This window comes from Mastomys coucha, unplaced genomic scaffold (assembly GCF_008632895.1).
Source record: "Mastomys coucha isolate ucsf_1 unplaced genomic scaffold, UCSF_Mcou_1 pScaffold22, whole genome shotgun sequence".
Taxonomy (NCBI): Eukaryota; Metazoa; Chordata; class Mammalia; order Rodentia; family Muridae; genus Mastomys; species Mastomys coucha.
In genome coordinates, this window is record NW_022196905.1 from 19,761,526 (window position 1) to 19,783,481 (window position 21,956).

The following is a 21,956-nucleotide window of genomic DNA, read 5'->3' on the forward strand; positions in this document are numbered from 1 at the left end:
AATTGGCAGTAAAAGTTTAAAATTATGTACAGTGTACTAGAGTATTAACCACAAAGGCTGTAGAGGGTTATATTCTTCCCCAGAAGTCTCAGTACTAAAGAATAATGCAATAATATTGTCTATGTACTCAGGAAAAACTTAGCTTCTTCTAGGCTCTTGTGACCACATAAAATATGAAATAAAGTAGTAGTGGAAAAAGCCTTCCAAAGTCTGAAAATGTTTAGAGTTCCACTCAGAGAACATGTGGAAGGGAATTTACTACACTCAACGTTTTCTCTAGCTATTTCTTTCTGCCTATTTGTATGTAAAGAGTTAGAAAGGTACACACCACTGTTCTCCCATCCCTAAAGCTATGTCAGGTGTAATACCAATCATTCCAATGACATCTAATCTTAAGACACTTAGGTGAGAGATATGAAAGGCATCTTCCCATCTTGATGTTTTCTTTCTTTCTTTCTTTCTTTCCTTCTTTCTTTCTTTCTTTCTTTCTTTCTTTCTTTCTTTCTTTCTTTCTTCTTTCTTCCTTTCTTTCTTCTTTGGATTTTCAAGACATGGTTTCTCTGTGTAGCCTTGGCTGTCCTGGAACTCACTCTGTAGACCAGGCTGGCCTTGAACTCAGAAATCCACCTGCCTCTGCCTCCCAAGTGCTGGGATTAAAGGCATGCACCACCACCGCCTGGCTCCATCTTGATGTTTTCTATATGTAGGTAAAGCATGTGGACATAGTGGATTCCAGTCTACCTTCCACCATCAGGCCTCTGTTCTGTGAAGAGGCTTTGTAGCCAACAAAGTCATGGAACCCCTTTCCTGACGTTTGACTTCTGGACTACAGCTGCTGATGGCATGTCCTTTGGAAAATAGAACAGTCCTCATCCTCATCCTGATCACAGGCTTTTCAGGCTTCATTGGCCAATGGCATATCTATGCATGCCAGGCCAATCTGGTATAGAGTTTCAAGATAATCTAGGCTACACAGTGAGACCTCTTTTCAAAAATAAAAATGAATAAATAAATATAAATAAAACAACAAGCAATTGCACATATATACACAAATCAATTTCTGTTCGTCTCCCTGACCACTATAATGAAGGCACCCCCTCAAAAGGTCTTCATTCCAACTGTCTGTAAAGAATCCTCTGAAAGACCTGTGACATTATGACTCTGACTTGGTAACCATGTGGGAGGTAAGGACCATTTTATTCCTCACATGCTATGTGTCCATAGTCATTCGCATAGTTCCTCCCAACTAGATAGGTAAAGCACATAAACACTATGACACCTATTGCCACATAGGAAAGAGTAGGCTACAAGAAAATAAATATACATCCTTCCAAACCCCCAACCCAGTGAAATATTAGTGTTTCCCTCTGGTATTTTTATGGCATTAATAGTGTCTGAAAAATTAAAAGCGCTTCTAATTTCTGCACTACTAACTGACATCATAAGCCATCAATTTCCCACATCATTTAGCCCTCTTTTAAACATTATTTTCATTGAATTGGTAAATATTCAATCAATGATAAATAATTTTAACTTGATTCCTCATACACTGTGGAGATTTGTTTTGTATATATTATAAATAATTCTGTGATGCATTTCTTTCTGATAAATCTTTTTGCATTTTTGTTTTTTTTTAAAGAATAATGGTACCAAGGCTATTATGAGATAGCCATATGAAGTTTGTGTGTATCTGTGTGACATCAAATACACTGTAAAGTTCCTGTTGTTGAGGCATTTACAAAAATTCTAGTTAATATACAGAAACAATTTAATGAATATAAGCATTATTACAATGCTGGACTTATTAAATCAAGTGCTAGTATATCATACTGAGTAAAGCAAGCATTCCAGTGTTCATACTTATTGACGTTTGATTAGCATGGGGGAACTCACTTTCATGGATTAGCTGGTTAAATAATTATATTTTTGTGCATTTCTATAGATTTTCTCAGGTTTTCTCCTGTTTACTTGGGCAAAGTATGGGCCTTACAGGTTGCAGAAAAGCCCCTCCCCAGTACTAACATCAGTGGCTGAGTGAAATTAGACGGTCCAATCTTTGGTACACACCTTTGTGTGGATCTCCAGTCAATTAATCTGTTTATCAAAGCTTTCTGTCATGAGTGTACTTAACAAGTTAAGTGTATTAAATTTCTGTCTATAATTTGGTTGCTGTAAGTAGGGCTGATTTATAGAGATAACTCAGAAAGCCCAATTTTTAGGGAAAATGGCAAGCCCTGGTTTTGTGCCTTTTTCCTTTTTCAGATAGACAAACTTCAGTAAAAAGCCCAGATCCAAACTTATAACAATATGCTACTAAAATTCTGTAGTATATTTTCAAAGACAGGATGAAGATACTATCTACTTTGTTGTCTTCTGCTAAAGCTCAAACACCATTTATGACATTTCATAAGAAATGATTAGAATAAAAGTAGCTGTTAACACATTTCCTCCACCCACCTCTTGGCTACCTCTGATTCTAATCCAGTCATGTTCAGGGATAGTTTTTCAGAGCTGATATCAAGTCCCAGGGAGATGTCATACCTAGTCCTCTGTCTGAGTCTGCATCAGATTCAAGTGGGTCAGGGTAGAGGGGCAGACATATACAAACTCATGCACATTTAAATGTAAACACATACAAAATATTTTGAGTTTTAGTATAGCTTTAGTTTTCTCATAGTGTCTTAAAATTTCAGAAGAAAGTCATGGGGAACTGTCCTGTGCATCCACTGTGTCTTTGGTCTTGCAATGGTACTGTGATCAAGAGTCCTGGGTGGGACAAAGAATGGATATAACCACTCCTGGGTATTTTTTTGTGCAGAGAATGATTTGATTTGTGTGGAGCAAAATCACAGTGATTTTCCAGAAGGGAATCTTTCCTGGATGGGAAATTATGAATACTGATTATAGTTGAAGATCCCTGAGACCAATTCTAGCAAAAAGAAATGACAATAATCAAAGGAAGGGATGATGGCATAGAATTTTGCAGTAGAAAAATTGCAGGAAAAAGAGGTGTAATTTGCCTTTTCATCCTCATGAGTTTTGCTTCTTTTTTTGAGAGAAATAGAGGAAGGAAGGTATAAGATGAAGACGAAGGGGCTTTGCTGTTTCCATTTATCTGATATTCCCTCAAGCTTATAATTTGGCAATGTGTTACCTTTTGTAAACATCCCCAGGCAGCAACATCATGGCCTGAGAATTTTAAAAAGAATCAGGCTTCCAATTCCCAAGTTCAGCGATAAAATAACACATATTACTTGGATGGCAGAACGAAATATTAGAAAATTGGAAGGTAGCTTTGTACAATGGTTCCACACACATTTAATGGAAGCCAGTAGCAGGAGTTCCCAGAGACAGACCCACTAAGTGGCCCTGACTTTGGGACAGAACACTAGTGTGTAATTCCAAGTCTATCCTACCTGACTGGATGTGGTCATTGTTGAATTGACAAGCTTTGCTCAGAGAACAAAACAGAGTTCTTCAAGATGTTGCCAAGTGTGTGAAAAATTATTTTTTTCTTCCAGGAACCTAGCCAATAACTGTCTGTTGTAACTATCAGACTCAGTGCCACAAGAATGAATACATCATAGCTAGCCTGGAACTCTTAGAGTCATCTGCCTCTGCCTCCACATACTGGCATATAACAGCATGCATCACAACTTCGGGCTTAGAAATTGTCATTTATAGAGTGTTTGAAATATTGAAGTAGCATGATGGGACAAAAGTAAAAGTCCTGAAAAAATTCCAAGATATCCAAAGGTCCAAAGAAACATGGCTGAAACATGGCACAACTCCAGAGCTTGGGAGCAGAACTAACAAGACATGCTTGAATTATGTTTTCCATCACAGGGGGAATTCCAAAACTACCAGCAAGAAAAGATCTGTGTGGATATTATGAATATAATTATATATACTTAAGTAAAATAATTTTGTTTCAAAATTAAAAATGTGATAATTTGGATTTTGTAGTAATTTGCATATAGCTCTATCAACACAACCTAGGTTATGAGGTTTTAAATAATAAAATAGATTTTATTTTGTGTAAACATGCGCATGTATATATATGGAGGTCAGATGTCAACCCATAGGAGTAAATTCCCTCCCTCTACTGTATCAAACTCAGGTTTCAGGCTTTCCAGCAAGTACCTTTATCTGCTGAAGTTAAATTCTGGGTCCCTGGGAGGTTTAATTCTGTGATAGTTTGGCAAGTATGCACTTACCATGCTTGGTGACTGTTGCTTAATTTCTGGAGCTCAAGTAAATCTTTTAATAGAAAAAGACACTTTTCCAGTTCTGTCTAAAAGGTCACAAGTCAGAGACATTTATGTAATTTATACTGTGGGGCAATCAAGAGTCAAAGTGAATCCCCACCCATTTCATTTACTGAAACATATACAAAACTATATGGCAAGATGCTGATGCTTCTTGAATAAGTAGATAGAAGGATAGGTCTGCTGTCCAGCAGTTTGTATAGAACCTATACACAAAATATACTGTTGACATGTTATCAGGTAAGAAGAATATTAATTTCTTATGCACCATACTGCAATGTTTTGTGGGAAAAATCTGATATTTCTAGTATAGATGTGTCATGGTATAATGTAAAGGCCATCTTTGGTGTCATTAGTGTCCTTTTCAGATTTCCCATGTTCATTTTTAAAAAGTATGTAAGAACGTATCTCAGTGCTACATCGAGTTAGTTGGTGACTTAAATCAAATAGGGATCAAATTTGACTGAACTTATGTTCAATGTGACTCAATAGTAGGACTAGAAAATGGATTTTGTCTATGAGACAGTTTTATCATTCTCATTTATCAGAAGTGAAATGTGCCAGATGAATCATACATCCACTAAGAAGTATACTTCTCATTTAAAATGTGTATGATTCAGGAAGAAACAGTTATGAATGGTTAATCACAGAGTTCAATAAATGGTCAAAAGCATAAAAATGCAATCACAGGAGCCATTTTGAGAGGAAGCTATGATATGCCATAGTTAGGTAGTCTTTACATGTAGGTAAAAGCACAAAATTACATGTATTTCTGTAAGACAGGTTTTTGAATCAATATGTTAAGAATAATCTTGTCGAACAATCATTGCATTCACTTACAGCTGAGGCAGCAGATGCCAGCTACAGACCCAGTCTGTAAGATGTGTACTCAGCATCACCCTCCTCGCCTCTCTCCCCTCCATTTCCCACATTTGATGCTATTGTGTCCAATTGGAAAGGTGGCATCAAACTTTGTGATTTAAAGAGGCAAGTCATATACCTGCACATGTTCCAATACAATGCCATGATTCATAGGCTATTTTATAAATGGTAGAGTATGAGTAAGACAGAGCACCATGACTTTGAGTGATGAGAAGTGGACAAGAATAGTAACAAAGTAGACAAAAATGAGTTACAATTTCCTACATGCTAAACTATTTGATTTCAACTTGGCACATTATTTTCAGTCCAGTAACCTGACATGTCCCATGAGAACACCCGATCAGAATCATGAGACAGGGTGTAACAATCTTCTCTCAGATCTCCAGCCTTCCGTGGTTAAGGAACATGGTGATTTGGGGTTTCCTTGGTTATTATGAAGACTTCATACCCATGGAAGCCTTCACAGTTTTTACAGCAGCTACATGTGATTTGAATGAAGTATCCACAGCTGATTTAATGACTGCTGAGAACATCATGTACTCCAATGCTTACCCAAACCTCAATGTTTTTATATTAATGCTCTTTATCTCAGAATTAGGATGTTTCAAGAATTGATAGACTTGAAGCCAGTGTTTTCATATCACTAATAAAAATAACCTGTGTGAATATTCTTAGAACTACCAGTCAGCATAGGGACAATTATTGAGGGAAGCAACTCAGATTTACTTAGTGAAGTGTTCTATTGTGAATGAGTGTAACTAACTTAGCATCTTTCCACCTGAGATAAGATGCTTTTTATTATTTCCTTTATTTTTGAGATTATAAAATTACATTTTTTACTTTGCTTCCCTCCCTCTAAACCCTATAACACCTCTCATTGCTCATTTTTAAATTCACAGCTTCTTTTTTTTCTTTTCACTAATTGTTACAGACGTATATTTATATATTTTTTACATATATTTACAAATGTTGGGAACCATGAGAGCCCTGAGATAAACATCCTGCCCCATCTAATTGAGAACCCTGAGATTAACATCCTGCCTCCCCACCTGCTACCCCGGAGCTCAACCCCAGAAGATTTTGTAACCTTCCATCTCCCTCCTTCCTCTTCCCCTCCCCTCCAAGATTTTTGCTTTAAATATGCTCTGCTCCACCAAGTAAATGGCTCTTGACAAGCAATGCTTCCTTGAGTCCTGTCATCTCTCTCGCCCATTCTTTATTCACAGGTTGTGACCCTCCTCGCTCCCCGAATAACTTGGGCTGCAGGTCCGGTCATACAAATATAAGCTGCTTGGTCAGTATAATGTCATTTTATATATGCTTTCAGAGCTGATCCTCTGATATTGTATAATCAATTGATGTGCTTTTAATGAAGGAACACTATCTTTCTCATTCTTACCATTAACTGGTTTACTGTAACTCTTTTTCTAGGGTTAAATCTTTGTAGCTATCTCCTGTCTACATTAGTAAGTCTATTCTTATTGTCCTTGTTTATCTTATTTTGAAGTCCTTATAGTTATTAGATTTTCTGGGTGTATCTTAAAGCATTAATAGGAGACATAATCTCATGGTAAAGTCTCTAATCCTCTGGGTGTTTCAATCATTCTGCCCTGCTTTCTATAATATCCCCTTAAACTTAAGTGCAAGAATTATGTTGTAATTATTATGTATCCATTGGGATGTGGCTCTATAACACTTCATTTTGATTGTGTTTTTCTGTATTGGGTTTTATCTTTTGCAAAGATAATTTTCCTTGTTGATAGGTAAGGACTACACTTGTCTGTGTTATAAGGATGCATATTGAGAATATAATCAGGGGCTATGCTTATTTAGTAAAGTGGTGGTTATAGCTCCTCCTTCAAGATCCATGGCTTTACTAGCTCTGGGTTGTAGACTAGGTTTCCAAAACCAGGAATGATTTCCTTTTTATTGAGTGTATCTTAATTAGAGAGCTATTGGTGACTGTGAAGGTATTTATACGATTACTGTATCCTTAGGTTTATTAGGACATCTTGGTCTTCTTGTAGTTCATAGGTGTCATAGCAGGTTCGGACTACTGCTTACTTCCTACTTTGGAAGCTTGCATGACTTACGTTACACCTTTTCGGGACAAACAAGGGCAATAGTCATAGTCTATAATGCCTTGGGAGTCTCTTGGAAAACTTTGACTAACACCTCAAATGGGAGCTTCTCATGCCTGTTGTTGGAATTTTTATTAGATGGCCTTTGGCTTTTGAAGGGTATATTGTCAGCCCAAATGGGAAAATTTTATGAATATGTATATATATGTATATATATATGTGTATATACACATATATATGACAGATAAAGCAAATCTATAAATATATAAGATATCTATATCTATATCTATATCTATATCTATATCTATATCTATATCTATATCTATCTATATCTATATCTATTCTGCTTCCAGCCATTTATCTGCAAAGTTCTAAGATATTTCAGTGAAGGAAAAACCAGTACTCTAGGCTTACAACGACTTACATCATGAGTTTGAAATCAAGTTGAAGACCTTATTTTAGTACTCTGGGTGGGTGATAACAAATCATCTTTTGTGACTCAGGAAAAGTTTTGGGACAATTAATATCTTGGAGAGGGTCTCTATGTGTGAGTCATTTAGTGTGTGTGTCTATGTGTATAAATGTGTGTGTGTTTGAATGTGTGTCCTATGGAATATTCAACACAAACCTAATGCAGAACTTCTCACATAAGTGAAGGTGCTGGATGAAGCTGTATGGTTAATCCTACAATGTAAAGGCAGCTGGTGAAATACCAGGGAATTTCCAAAAGTATGACATATTTAGTGTCACAATTTGGGCTTTTACAGGGAACTGTGATGAATAAGTTCCAGAAATAAGAGCAGCCTTATTACTTTTATCTATGATTTAAGTCCAGTTTGTTTTTATCCATGGACAGCTAGTAGTCCAAACTATTACATTATGATTTGTATGGCGTATGGATTATTGTTCTAAGCATACAACATACTAAACTGCAGATCTTAAGCTCATGCCTTTATAAAGAGATAGCTAAGGATCTACAACTCCTTGTAGTTGTATGAAGTGCTTGTCATAGGACCTCATATTTTAATGTACAGGAAAATAAAATTTGCTTTTTCTAGCATACAATTAACCAATAATCTGATCAAATTCTTTCCCATAAGATCAAACTAGCCAATAAATTTATGATAGAAATTTTCCATATTTAAAATGAACTAACTTTATATCTTCAACATTTGAACCAAAGGAGGGGAGCAGAAGATGCTTTTAATTAGGCAGTGTGCCAGCAAGGCCATTGGTGACTAAGATGCATCAAAAAAATTCAATCACTGTTTAATCATCTCTGAACACAGAAATTTATTAAACATGTCCAGTTGCAAAAGTGATTGTGTCTAGTTGTTGATGGCCAATCGTAGCTCAATTGCTGATTCTTCTAGTAAGAATATTGACACACCAAAGCAAAGAGGTCTTTGTTTTCTGCTCTTTTCACCTACACAGTTGTTGAAATGGTCAACTCTCAGTTGTCTATTAGATGAAACATCTGTAAGATCAAGGGACAAGGACTGCTAGGTTTGTTATTGAGCTAACCAAAAGGCTTAGATATTCACAAAACTCCCTAATTAGAGTTCTCCTATTTTCTCCATTTTTTGCTTTATCTCCCTCTCTATTATTCCTTCACTGCCCACCAACAACAATGATCCCCTTTCACTTCCTAGTTTCTGCACTTACTCAGCTTATTATACTCACCTCTGAAGAAGTGGAGCCTAGAATCTCAGATGAAAGAGAATATGCAATACTTACCTTTATGAATCTGAGTTACCTAAAACAACATAACCATTTCTAGTTCCATTCATTTACTTTTAAACTTCATGTTTCAAAAAACTCATGAAGTTTTAATACAATATCTAAGTTTAAATTTCTAGGTCTTTACCAATCTTTCAGGTCTTAGATCAATGCATAAGTTAATTGTCAAATAATGTTACACCTGTCTATTTTATAAATAAAAATGTTGTGAAATATTGAAAAGTAAATACAGTATTACTTTACCCTCATTTCTCAAAGTGACAGTTAAATTAATGAGCTACAAAAGACTCCTTTGAAAGTAAGATAGTTTGAGTTTATATCTCTTTTTTTTTTTTTTTTTTTTTTTTTTTTGCTTCATGGATTTTTTCTGATAGTTCCATCTCTTGACCCTTTTCTAATGGCTCTGGTCTTGGGGTCAGACTCATGCACATTTAAGCATGGCCATCATTTCTGTGTGCACTTCGGTGACTAGTACCTTTAGGGCTTGTTGGAAAAGCAACCTAAGATCTGCTCAAGATGGAATGACTGCATTCTGCAAAAGGCTTGTGTTCAGGACTCCACATGCACTAACTTTTGTTTTGTTTTGTTTTTGTTTCAGGAACTCCTGGATGGGCAGTTCAAGTTCTAAACGTGATACTATAAATAAGGTATATACTCTACTTTGGCCTTCCTTAATATGTAGTAGCCAGCGCATTGCCCCCTTACTTATTACCTCGAGGAGCTAGATTGATGTGTAAGAACTTCAATTTAGCTCTGGCTTCTTTGGTTTGCATACTGGTTATATATACTCTGTAAATGACTCTATGACGTGAGCTATTAGGACTCTTGAGACTTTCCTGAACCCTCTCTAGAGGTTTGTTTTGTTTTGATTATTTCATTGTGCACAACTGCAGCACAATATTTTAAATCTATCCATCTTCATTTTTAAAATTTTTATTGGTATTTTATTTATTTACATTTCAAATGTTATCCCCCTTCCCAGTTTCCCTTCCACAAACACCTTATCACACCCCTTCCCCCTGCTTCTATGAGAATGCTCCCCCACCTATCCATCCATTCCTGCCCCACTACCATAGCTTTCCCCTATGCTGGGGAATCAAGTCTTTACAGGACCAAGGGCCTCTCCTCTCATTGATGCCAGATAAGGCCATCCTCTACTACATATGCAGCTGGAGCCATGCTCCCTTATGTTCATATCAGCCTTATTTACAATAGTCAGAATCTGAAAACCACCCAGATGTCCCTCAACAGAGGAATGGGTACAGAAAATGTGGTACATTTACACAATGAGGTATTATTCAGCTATTTAAAACAATGACTTCATGAAACTCACAGGCAAATAGATGGAACTACAAAACATCATCCTGAGTGAGGTAACCCAGTCACAAAAGAACACACATGGTATGTACTTACTGATAAGTGGATATCAGGAAAAAAGCTCAGAATACACACCACACAACTTACAAACCATCTGAAGCTCATGAAGGTGGAAGACCAAAGTATGGCTGCTTCAGTCCTACTTAGAAAAGGGAATGAAATAATCACAGGAGGTAGAGGGTGGGAGGAACTTATGAGGAAGAGAGAAAGGGGAGAGTAAAAAGGGGGGCAAGATCAGGTGTAGGAGGAGACAGGGGAGATGTACAGAGGGTCAGGAAATTGAACAGAGGTAGGTAGCAATGGGGGAAGGGAAACAAGAGTAGCCAACACAAAGTCCCAGATGCCAGGAAAGCACAAGGCTCCCAGGCCCAAAAGGGATGACATTAGCAGAAATTCCTGACAAAGGGGAGAGAGAACCTGTAGAGACCATATGCAGAGGTTAAACATGGCCCCTGTTTGAGGTATGGTACCATCTACCCTTCTCAAAAATTTTAACCCAGAATTTCTCCTGTCTAAAGGAAATACAGGGACAAAGAGTGGAATCAGAGACTGAAGGAAAGACTATCCAGAGACTGCTTCACCTGGGAATTCATCTCATATGCAGCCACCAAACCCAGTCACTAGTGCTGATGCCAAGAAGTACTTGCTGACAAGAGTCTGATATGGATGTCTCCTGAGAGGCACTGCCAGAGCCTTACTATTACAGATGCAATGTGGATGCTTGCAGCCAACCATCAAACTGAGCCCAGGAGGAGATGAAGGGGTTTGTAACCTCATAGGAATAACAACAATATCAACTAACCAGAACCCCCTGGTCCCCCAGGAAATAAATCAACAATGAAAGATACACATGGGAGGACCTATGGCTCTAGTCATCTTCTTTATCTAGGTATCTCTATCCAGTAATTTGGCTTTTGTAGGTACAACATATCCCATTGGAAGCTTCTGAGATAGAAAGCTTGGAGAACTTCTAATTCTTATTCCCAGACACTTATATCCTTTTAGAAGGAAAGTTGAAGCTTGTCTTGAAACTGTGCTATCACAAATCTAAATCTACCCTTCAGAAGAATAGCTTTTAATAAGAAGTAAATAAATGTGTAGGGTAAAATTGTGTCTTTTTGTAGAATTTTCAATTGATAGAAAATTCAAGAGCAAATATTTAACTTGGTAGGAAGTTTTGGGATAGTGTGTTATTCCATGAATACCAAACAGTTCGGGAATAATGATTTCCTTACTTTTGCTGGAAATCCATGTAAAGTGACAAATAAATTATTCTAATTTTGAGGTTCATCGCTATATCCTAAGAACATAGCCATAACTATTATATAATTCAACAGAGATGCTAAACTTTGTTGATACAGTTGAAAGAATTGGGATCTGACATGGGTCCAAGACTGATAGTGCATTTTTAAGAAGCATGCATGAATTGTGTATGACACAATTCATTTTTATGCCCATTTGCTGAGGACCTGTTGCAGGATTTTCCCTGTCCAGTCACAGTAGGGCAGTGGCAGGCCTGCTATTGGATAGAATAAGGGAGTTGGATCTAGGAGCTGGGGAGAGGGATAGCGAGGTAGCAGGAGGAGGGAGAGTAGCCAACATGAAGGCAGATGAACAGGAAGATCCTGATACCCCGTGATTTTAACAGCCACAAGTAGCTAAGATTTTCACAAGGTTAGAAAAATTGGGTTAAAGCTTTACCTTTATCAACTAGCTCAGAAATTATTGTATTGGCATCTTGTATATTGTTATATAAATCTGATTGGATAATTAAGCTTTAAGATTCATGTTTCTACAGGGTAATTAGGTGTTGAGATGGCTGATCGACAGGTATGTGGGGGCTGCATGGAAGCGAGATGAACTCTCTAGATGGAAGAGAGTAGCTCAGCATTGAGAACACGCCAAGTGGGACCCCACAGGGACATAGTGTTGTGGCCGGCCAGTTCTAGAGTTGGATCATGGACCGCTGGGGCAGGAGAGATGGCAGATTGACTTTTTAAATATTTCCCGCAATAAGAAGCAATGTTTGCAAGGGTGTAGACTTGGGGTAAGAACACAATGGAAAACATCAGCCCATGATGATCAGCCTATAGGAAATATGTAGATCTTCTGGTTATTGTTTTTATTCTTTGAGTAGACTAGGATATTTATTCAAGAGAATCCATGCTGGTTATACATTTGAACATTAAACACAGAAAATGTTTATTTTATTCCTGCCACTGAATCTGAAATTTTTTTGCCAGTAGTAGGAGCAGATATGGAAGAATTATTATATAAAGAATTCTGAAAATTTACATTTTCATTCAGAGTTTTACTATCCAGAAACTTCATGAAATAAATAAAATAAATTACAAACAAAAGTCAAAGAGACAAGCAATTTGGAAACCAAACACTAATTCTTAAAGACCTGCCAGATTTCAGAATCCAGAATAAGACATGGTGGCGCATTGTTTTGAATGAAGGCATTTCTGTTTAAGAAGTCGGTCCCTATATATAAACTGTCATATATATATAGTCCCTACATAGAGAACAGTCCCTATATAAAGAACTGTCATAGAAATCCCACAGTCCTAAATCCATTCCCCAGGACTTATCACAAGGACACTGAAGCACATTGGCAAAGGGCAAGGCAGAGGTAAATAGGTTCTTTCTATTACAGCTTTGTAATATATTTCTGTAGGTATTAGTGCTAAGAACATTGGAGATGCACATTAGTAAGGTAGTGTTGGGACTAGGACTTCAATTGTTATCACTGGCTATTGTTCTGTTAAGGCTACAGCTTGAGAACACCACTTTGATTGTTGCTCTGACTGCTTCTTGTTCCCCTCCCTTTTACTACACCTGGCTGAACACACTGACTGGAAAACATACAGAAAGACATGACTGAAAGTAGGAGTTACATTCACACCTTGTGTATAGATCAAATGAAGTTCTCCACATGCTGCACATGTTTCTTCGCATAAAATGCCCTAAACTAACATGTTGGTCATACTCCATTTCTGGGACCCACTGCTTCTATAGTGGGCCTCTCTGCCTTTTTGAATTCTCTGATAGTACCACCTATAATGCTATAGTAAAACTCCCTTATAAACTTACTATTCCATTGTCCATAAAATTTGTTCTGAAGTTTCAAGATGAAGCACTCAGAAGGAACTGGCTCCAGGTATCTCTAGTGGTCATTGATTTTTCTGGGAGAGTAGCTATGCACATGAAATGAGAAAACCTTTGTTACTCACAAAACCCCTCAGATTTCCCATATGATTGCATCAATACTGAGTTTGTCAGGTGACATAGGGCACTTCTAAGCAAGTGACTAGCAGGGGTAACTCATCTGATTTTTCTCATTGAAATGTCAGTGGTCCTACCTAGAAGACAAATAAATGAATGACACCCAGTGTCTTCAAACCTTCCAGGGCTTCCATTTATCTACTTTGATAAAATTAGATGGATAATTATTACATTGACACTTTAGAGGAGTTTGCAGATAACAATTGACAATAAGATATTGTAACATAGACTCCAAAAAACTGAAAACTCTAATGTAAAATTGTTTTCTGTTTTTACTTCTCATGTTTGTAGATATATCTTCAATTAGTCTGATTAGGTGAACTGAAAATTTTCTCAATCCACTCACAGGGATATATTTTTGTGAAAAGCTTTAGTGATTTAAAACATTATTAAATGTGTTTGTGTTGCTTGATTAATTGTAAACTCCTAATTAAAAATATTACTTATTCCAGAGAAGTTGTTTATTATTTAGTGCATCATTGCCTTTAAAATGGAAATTTCCAGTCATATACATTTTTTACAAAAAACAATAATGGCAAAGCATAATTTAGAAAAATTTTAAGACTAAAATATATTCGAATATTAACTTATGGTAGAAGTGCAATCAAAAAGTCACTTTAATATTAAAATATTTAAATGTATTGCCTATTAAAAACATTTACTCAAACAGCTTTTTAGAGGATGATGTGAGTGCTATTTAATTTAATACTATGTCATTTAATTTCTACTTTCTATATTCAAAATATATGTGTTGATTTTACTTTCAGTGAAGAATAAAATTGATAGACTCAGATAAAAAACCATTGGACTTTTTCTGTAGATCTAGATGCAGTCAGTACTATCACTGAATTTGTTGCTGTTCTTCACCATATTTTGAGATGCTTGGTATTTACCACCAAGCTCATTCAATACTTTTGTCCATTTATCCAGAGATGCTAGGAGCAACCAATCAATATCATCAAGGGAAACATGACTCAAGCAGCTGAATAGAATTCTAGGTACATGACATCCTGGAGAAGGACTGACAAAGACAAAGCAAGTGGCTCTTAGGAGAAGAGATGGGGAGATGAGAGGATTATGGCAGTGTGTGCCCATGTGAGTCCTTATCCTGCTACTTCCCTGTCTTTGGGAATGAGTCAGTCTTCACAGGTTGTGACAACTGAGCTCTTTACTCCTTAGAGAGGTTATTTTTTTTGTTTTTGTTTTTTCAAGATAAAATGAGCACCAAGAAAGATTCTTCCTTCAGCTATTCATGTTCAAGTGTCTTTAGCTCAAAATAATACTCATGCCAGTGTGGCATATTCTAGACCACATCATTCTCATCTACAAAATATTTACTTGGTATTTTTGAGCTCTATTTTTGTTATTGTCTTATCTGTGACAATTTTTCCTAAGATGTCTGTGCATGAGAACTTTCTGGAAAATTGCAGAAAATATATTTTCAAGTCCATGTGAAAATTAATTAAGTTTTAGAGACTTGTCAGTGATGAAAAAATATCAGAACATATGTTTTGAAAGAAAGCCTCTTTGATGAGATCGGGAGATTTAGTAATTGATAATTGCTCTAAAGTGTTGTGAATCAAGAATTTCCTCCTGAGTTCACTTCAAGCACTATTTTCTTGACCATGCTATAGAGTTCACAAACATTGCTTCTGAAACACAGCCTCGATACAGATGTGTGATAGCTATTTTCTCTTCAAACAATAATGTTGGATTCCATTTGATTGAATGAACAACTTTATAATCAAACCAAAGACAAAAGACATCATTGAAATGACCTACTTATTGTAGTTGACAATAATTGCCTCACGAGAGTTTATTTTCATGTCTTAACCTAGAGCTCATTTCTTTTTCAAAAAATTTCTCTCTGGATATAGATCTATTCATTCAATTCTGACTGTAGAGATACAAACCAGTAAGAAGGGAACAGAACCTCCATTTTCTATGCTTGTAAATGCTGTTTTCCTGTGCTTTTTTTTCCTGACAAGTCTTTCAAAGGGTGGACTACTTCCTTTGAAGGAAGTGCATTCTTCTTTTCTTCAATACATCCTGATTCCAAGGCATCGATTCCAATGCTGTTTTGCCTATTGGAAAGAATTATTCATGATCTGCAAGCTGCACAATGCTCAAGCAAGGCATGCTAGAGAAAAATGAATTATCATAGTGTGTGTATAATGTGTAGTGTAGTGCGTATGTATGTAGGGAGTGTGGGGAGCTATAGGAGGGAATGCCTACCCTTCAGTTCATTCATGTGGATTTAGCAAAATGCTTGGTGTATGGCAAATTCCAGGTTTGACATTCAGAAAATTTACTAGGGGGAATTTGGTGGGATATGCTGGAAGGTGAGCAACATACAGGTTCTTTATGGTTGTCTGGTCTAGCTGGCCTCAGAGGAGAAGGCTGGCAGGGACTAGTCAGGAGTCCTAAGGTACCAAGAACAGCAATTAAATACTTCTTAATCTTGACCACAAGAGCATATTTTAAAGACAAGTACACACACATGTAGAAGAGGCTTTGAGTGTGGGACTGAGTGGTGTGTACATGAAGGTCAGTGCTTGGTACTCAGTAGAGAAGTCTTGGATTCATAACTTGGAGTCTGGTGGCTAAATACCTGGAGATGATGGTGTAACATCCATGGGAGAAGAAAGCAATACTAAAAGTACCTGAGACACAGAGCTTGGCTGCTTTGAGAAAGCATACTTTCCTTCTGGATCAGATCCATTATAAGAACAAATCTCTGAGCCTATTGGTCCACAGTCAAAACATGTGAGATTTCCTGGAGTTGTACTAATGCTGTTAATGTGAAAATTTTCTACATGTTCCTCTAGGTTTTAGTATTACCTTTAAAACAGGACAAGGTAAGGGCTGGGCATTTTTTTCATGAATTACACAAGGAAGGGAGTATTGAAGAAGCAGAAGTGAGATATTAAGAAAAAAACAGAATAGTGAGAGAATATGTGCATGGGGAAATGCTCTTCCAACCAGATGTTGAGAAATAAAGTTGAATCACGTGCTAAATATGTCTTAAAGTCAAGGAAAGTTATTAGTTTTTTCATAAGCCATGTTTTTTTATAACCCAGTGCTGGTTCTTAAGGTGTTATTTTTATGTTCATTCATTCATTCATCCACTCAGAACTTTATCTGATTCTTGTTTCAGGTACAGCAAAGCAGACTGGTAGTTGGAATGATTCTTGCTCTACAGGCAGAGTTCAGCAATCTTCTTCATAGTTAAAGAGAGACCATGTAATTCCACTACACCTGGTTTTTATGTTGCCTAGTGTGGCATGGTATCCTCTACTGCTTCTCTTAATGGGAATAAACAAAGGATTGAAACCCATGTGAAGCTGACATAGGTAAGGGCTCTGCAGAGAAAGCTTTAGAGTTTGGGCAACAGTGATGAAAGAGCTGACATGTGGCATCAGTTCTATTTCTGTTTCTTGTCTGAGTGAAGTGATTACTACCCAAAGAATGAGACAGAGGCTGGGAGGTGGTGGCACATGCCTTGAGACACTTGGGAGGCAGAAGTGGGTAGATTTCTGAGTTTGAGGCCAGTCTGGTCTACAGAGCAAATTCCAGGGCAGAGGAAACAGCAATCAGGATGTAATATATGAAAAAATACAAGACAGAAAACTCATGTCACCTGTCCTTTCAGAGTGAATACCCCAGGCCTGGGCTCACCAAAAATAAATCACCCACTCTATCTAGATAGAAATGAGAGATGCACACAAATACAGCTTTGTCTAGTCTTGGGTGGGAAATGTCCAAATGTATCACTGGATGCAAGGGGCATGAGGCAGGACTCAGAAGCCAGAGTGGAAAAAAATTATAGTACCTAGAAAGCAGGAATCAAGAACCATAGATTAAAATGAGATTCTAAGGGCAATGAGACAGCTCCTCAGGTAAAGAATCTTGCTGCAAAAACCTGGAGACTGTGAGTTCAATCACTGGACTTCTTGGGAAGGTATATAGACTCAACTTCACAAGGGTTTCCTCTGTCCTCTAAATACATACTCCCAACATACAATATACATTTGTGTCCATACAGATGCATAATACACCTTCAAAATGAGATGTTAGTATATCTACTACTAGTAACGGCAGGCAAGCTGTTGTTAGAAAGTGAGTAGATTACTTCTGTTCCTAAAGATGTGTTGTTGTATACAAAGATGGGCAAATTGCACTTTCGAGGAGAGTGATAGAGTTCTATGGGGTTTGTTGAAGAAATCTTATGGAGTCTCTTAGCTTTGTTTATTGGTAGGAAGCAAGAACACCATGGAAACTTGGAAAGAAGGGGAAATGCTGATGAAGCCTCTGATAAAGAAGGAACACAGAAACTCATTTTCCCCTTGGTTTTTATTGCCCTGGGAATAAAAACACCTTTCAAGAAAAATATGTGTTCAAGCAGAAGAAACAAGCATCACCTTCTCTTTCAGCCACATTTTGTCTTCATGCTTAGTCCATACTACCAGGAAATCCATCCACTTGTCTTTAGGTCACAACGCTAGTCACTGGAGTAGCTTCCCTGGTTACAAAAGTAACCTAGTTTTCCCTAGTTCAGTGTTGTCCTTTATCACCCTATAACCCTCTACAACCTTCAATGTCACCCTTACCACCAGTCCCACTGCAATTAGGATTATTAACATACATGAAAAATTTTAAACCATTTTGATGTTCAGATGTCGTAAATACACATGAAACTGTCAAATTTGCACACCAGTTCTGCTTTTATCAACAGTGATATGATGGTAGAAATAATAAAGAAGAAAGAAGGCTGCATGAACATTGCTAAGTGGCAGCTGGAGGACCCTGGCTTCCAGAATAATCCTCTCATGACAAGTTGGGGCGCACAGTTCAACATCTGGAAAAGAATTGGGCAATCACACCTGTGGGTGGGACATGTATTTCTGCATCCATACCCACATTAAGTCCTGTATTCAATTACACCTAAAATAAATGAAACAGCCAAGATTTACATGGTTCCTCCTGTTTTGGTAATAAACAATTTCATTCAGTTGCTGTAATGAAACACTCTGACCAGAAGTAACCTTGAGAAGAAAGGTCTTATTTCACTTACATGTTACAATTCATCACTGAAGGATGTCAGGGCTGGAACTTAAGGCAGGAACTTTAATATGGACTATAAAAACCATGTGGTTTGGTGGTCCACTCACTGGGTTGTTCATAGGCTCATACTCAGCTAACTCCCTCATACAACCCAGAACCACCTGCCCAGAAAATAGCACTGTCCACAGTAGACTGAGCTCTTATACATTGATTAAGATGATCAAAAAAGTTCCTCACAAATATGCCTATAGTCCAGTCTAATCTAGGCAATTTTTCAATTGAAATTCCCTTCTTACTTGACAGTAGGGCATATGAAGATGAGTGTTAATGCTAAGAAGGACAGGGATACTTAAAGAAAGAGAAAATACCTTTTAATGTGCACAATGTGTATTCAGGTTTGATTTGCTTTTATTGATATTTTTTTCTGCAGATAAAGTCTTTTTTTAAAAATAAGTTGCTAGCATGAACATTATTTTGGCATTTGTGTTTGGTGCATATATTTGGAATGGCTAGATTTAGCAGGTCTGTGTATTAATCATAAATATCCTACCCTTTATAAAACATTACATTTTAAAGTAAAAGATAAAACAGAGTTGCAATTATATAAAATCATTATTAATTCCACTTACCAATATTATTTTAGGGTAATATCTTTTGATATGTTAGGAAGAAAATGTTTTCCGTCTGCAACAAAAGCTTGATAAAAGCTTTTAAAAAAGGACAAACTTTACATTAGACAAAAGTCATTTTAACAAACAGTGATGTGGCAATGCTCTACATCATCAATGCTCTCTATTTCTACAATAAATAGAGCAGCACAGGGTGCTAGGGACAATACTCGTTTATCATCAGTAATTATTTTTGAAAACTTTTACTTATAACTTAGCATTAAAACTTCTACTTGGAATCAAATTCTCTCATAAAATATTATATTTCCAAATAAACCTTTTATATGTTTGAAGGCAGTCACAATAAAGCTGCTAAAATACCTTTCTGGGAGTGTGCAGTCTTTATTCAGTGTGATTTTATTTTAGGAACTCATACTGATGACACATAGAGATGAATAATAGAGTCTTTAAGGTGAATACTGTAGTCTGTAACCTGTGCACTCACCATGCACTGGAAAGATGCTCAAAATAAAATAAGCATTGCAAAGCAGTACCACACACACACATGCACACATGCACAAACACACACAGACACAGAGAGGAGAGAGAGAGAGAGGAGAATGCTTGGCTCTAGGTACTATACTGGGGTCACAAGGAGAGAATAAATAAGTAATAGACATATAGACACACAGAAAGCTGGAAACTGGGAACAAGTGGTCTGGGTTTTCAGCTGGAGAAACCACAACTTCAGCCCCTAGAAGTTCACGTTTATTATGTAGACTTGAAAAAAGAGGTAGGATTATTGCATATAGATAAACAAGTAGGTGGGATCATGCTGCTATATAAAGTTTTAGCTAATCTCAGTAGGAACTGTCTCTGTAGGGATGTAGGCTTCAGGCCATAAACCTATGGGGCTGGAGGAGAAAGATATGGTAGACACTTTTAGCTTAGACTATCAGCATCCACAATGAATCAGAGGCTTTACAAGGTCTTATCACCAGACGAGGAGCAGACTTTGGTAGTTCTCTATGAGTCTCAGGCTTTGGGTCCTTACTGTGGCCATGTCAACAGCATACATTCATACATGACTTCATTCACTCAGGCTTTCTTTGCTTCCCACAAAGAGATATTCATGTATAAGGAAGAAGTGTAACTTCTTGCACAGGTAAATGTTCATGCAAAGACGAATGTCCATAATAGCATATCTTTTGTGCTCATGGGGACTTAGTGCAGTCGGTGGAACCATGGGTTTGTCATTATAAAGAAGTATGGACATGAAGCAGGAAGAGTGGAGGGGTGAAAAACATAAAGAATTTTAAATGAAAGAAATCATTAAATTTGTAATTAAAAGAAAAATCTCAACATGTTTTAATTTATGAATCAGTTTGAGAGTAACTGTAGCAGAAAGGCTTCTGGGAAAATAAGGAAGAAAGTGTGATGATTTGGATCTGTCAAGTACCCTGGAGACCTTAAGAAACAGAGCAATTTATTTGATAGTAGACCTGTAAGAAATAATAATTGTAATCAATCACAAAAGGGGATAAGACAACATACACAAGAATAAAAAGTGCCAACATAAACCAGAAATGTATGGCATATTTAAATAAATAAATGAGTAGAAATTATAAAAACATTCTTACCTATTTAATACTTTAAATAGGTAAAAACAAAATGCAATAAGTTTATAGGAAATATAGTCAATAACAATCACCAGATTCTTTTGATGATGCTATTTATTTACTTTACATCCTGATCATAGCTTCTCCTCCCTCCTTTTACCTAGTCCCTTGCTCTCATCCTCTCCCCTCTTCTGCCCCTCCTTCCCTACTACTCAGAAAAGGGGAGGCCTCCCATGCATGTAAGCCAGGCTTGGCATATCAAATTGCAATAAGACTACGCTCATCTTTCTCTACTGAGGCTAGAAAAGGCAGCCTAGTTAAGGGAAAGGGTCCCAGAAGGAGACAGTGTAGTCAGAGACAGACCCTGCTCCCACTTTAGGAGTCCCACATGAAGAAGACCTAGCTGCAGAACTGTTATTTATGTACAGAGGGCCAAGGTCCATCCATACTCTCTGGTGGGAAGTTAAATTTCTATGAGCCCCTATGTGCCTAGGTTAATTGATTCTGTAGGTTTTCTTTTGGTGACCTTGACCCCTCTGGTTCCCTCAACCTTTCCTCCCCCTCTTTCACGGGACTCTCTAAGCCCCACTAACTGTTTAGCTGGGAGTCTCTGAATCTCTTTCCATCAGTTGCTGGGTGAAACCTCCCAGATGTCAGTCATGTTAGGCTTATGTCTGCACGTATAGCAGAATATCATCAATAGTGTCAGGGATGAGCTCCCTCTCATGGCGTTGGGCTCAAGCTAGGTCAGTCATTTGTTGCTCTTCCCTAAAATTCTGCTCCATTTTTTTTTTTTTATTTCTGCACTTCTTGTTGGCAGGTCCAATGGTGGTTCTACAATTTTGTGGCTGAGTTAGTGTTCCAGTTCTTCATTGGAAGTCTTGCCTAGTTACAGAATGAAGTGTACTTCCTTATCTTTTTTTTTTTTTTTGATAACTTTTGATTGAGCGTTGATTTTATTCAATATTAGAATGGCTACTCCAACTTGTTTCTTGAGACCATTTGCTTAAAAATTTGTTTTCCAAACTT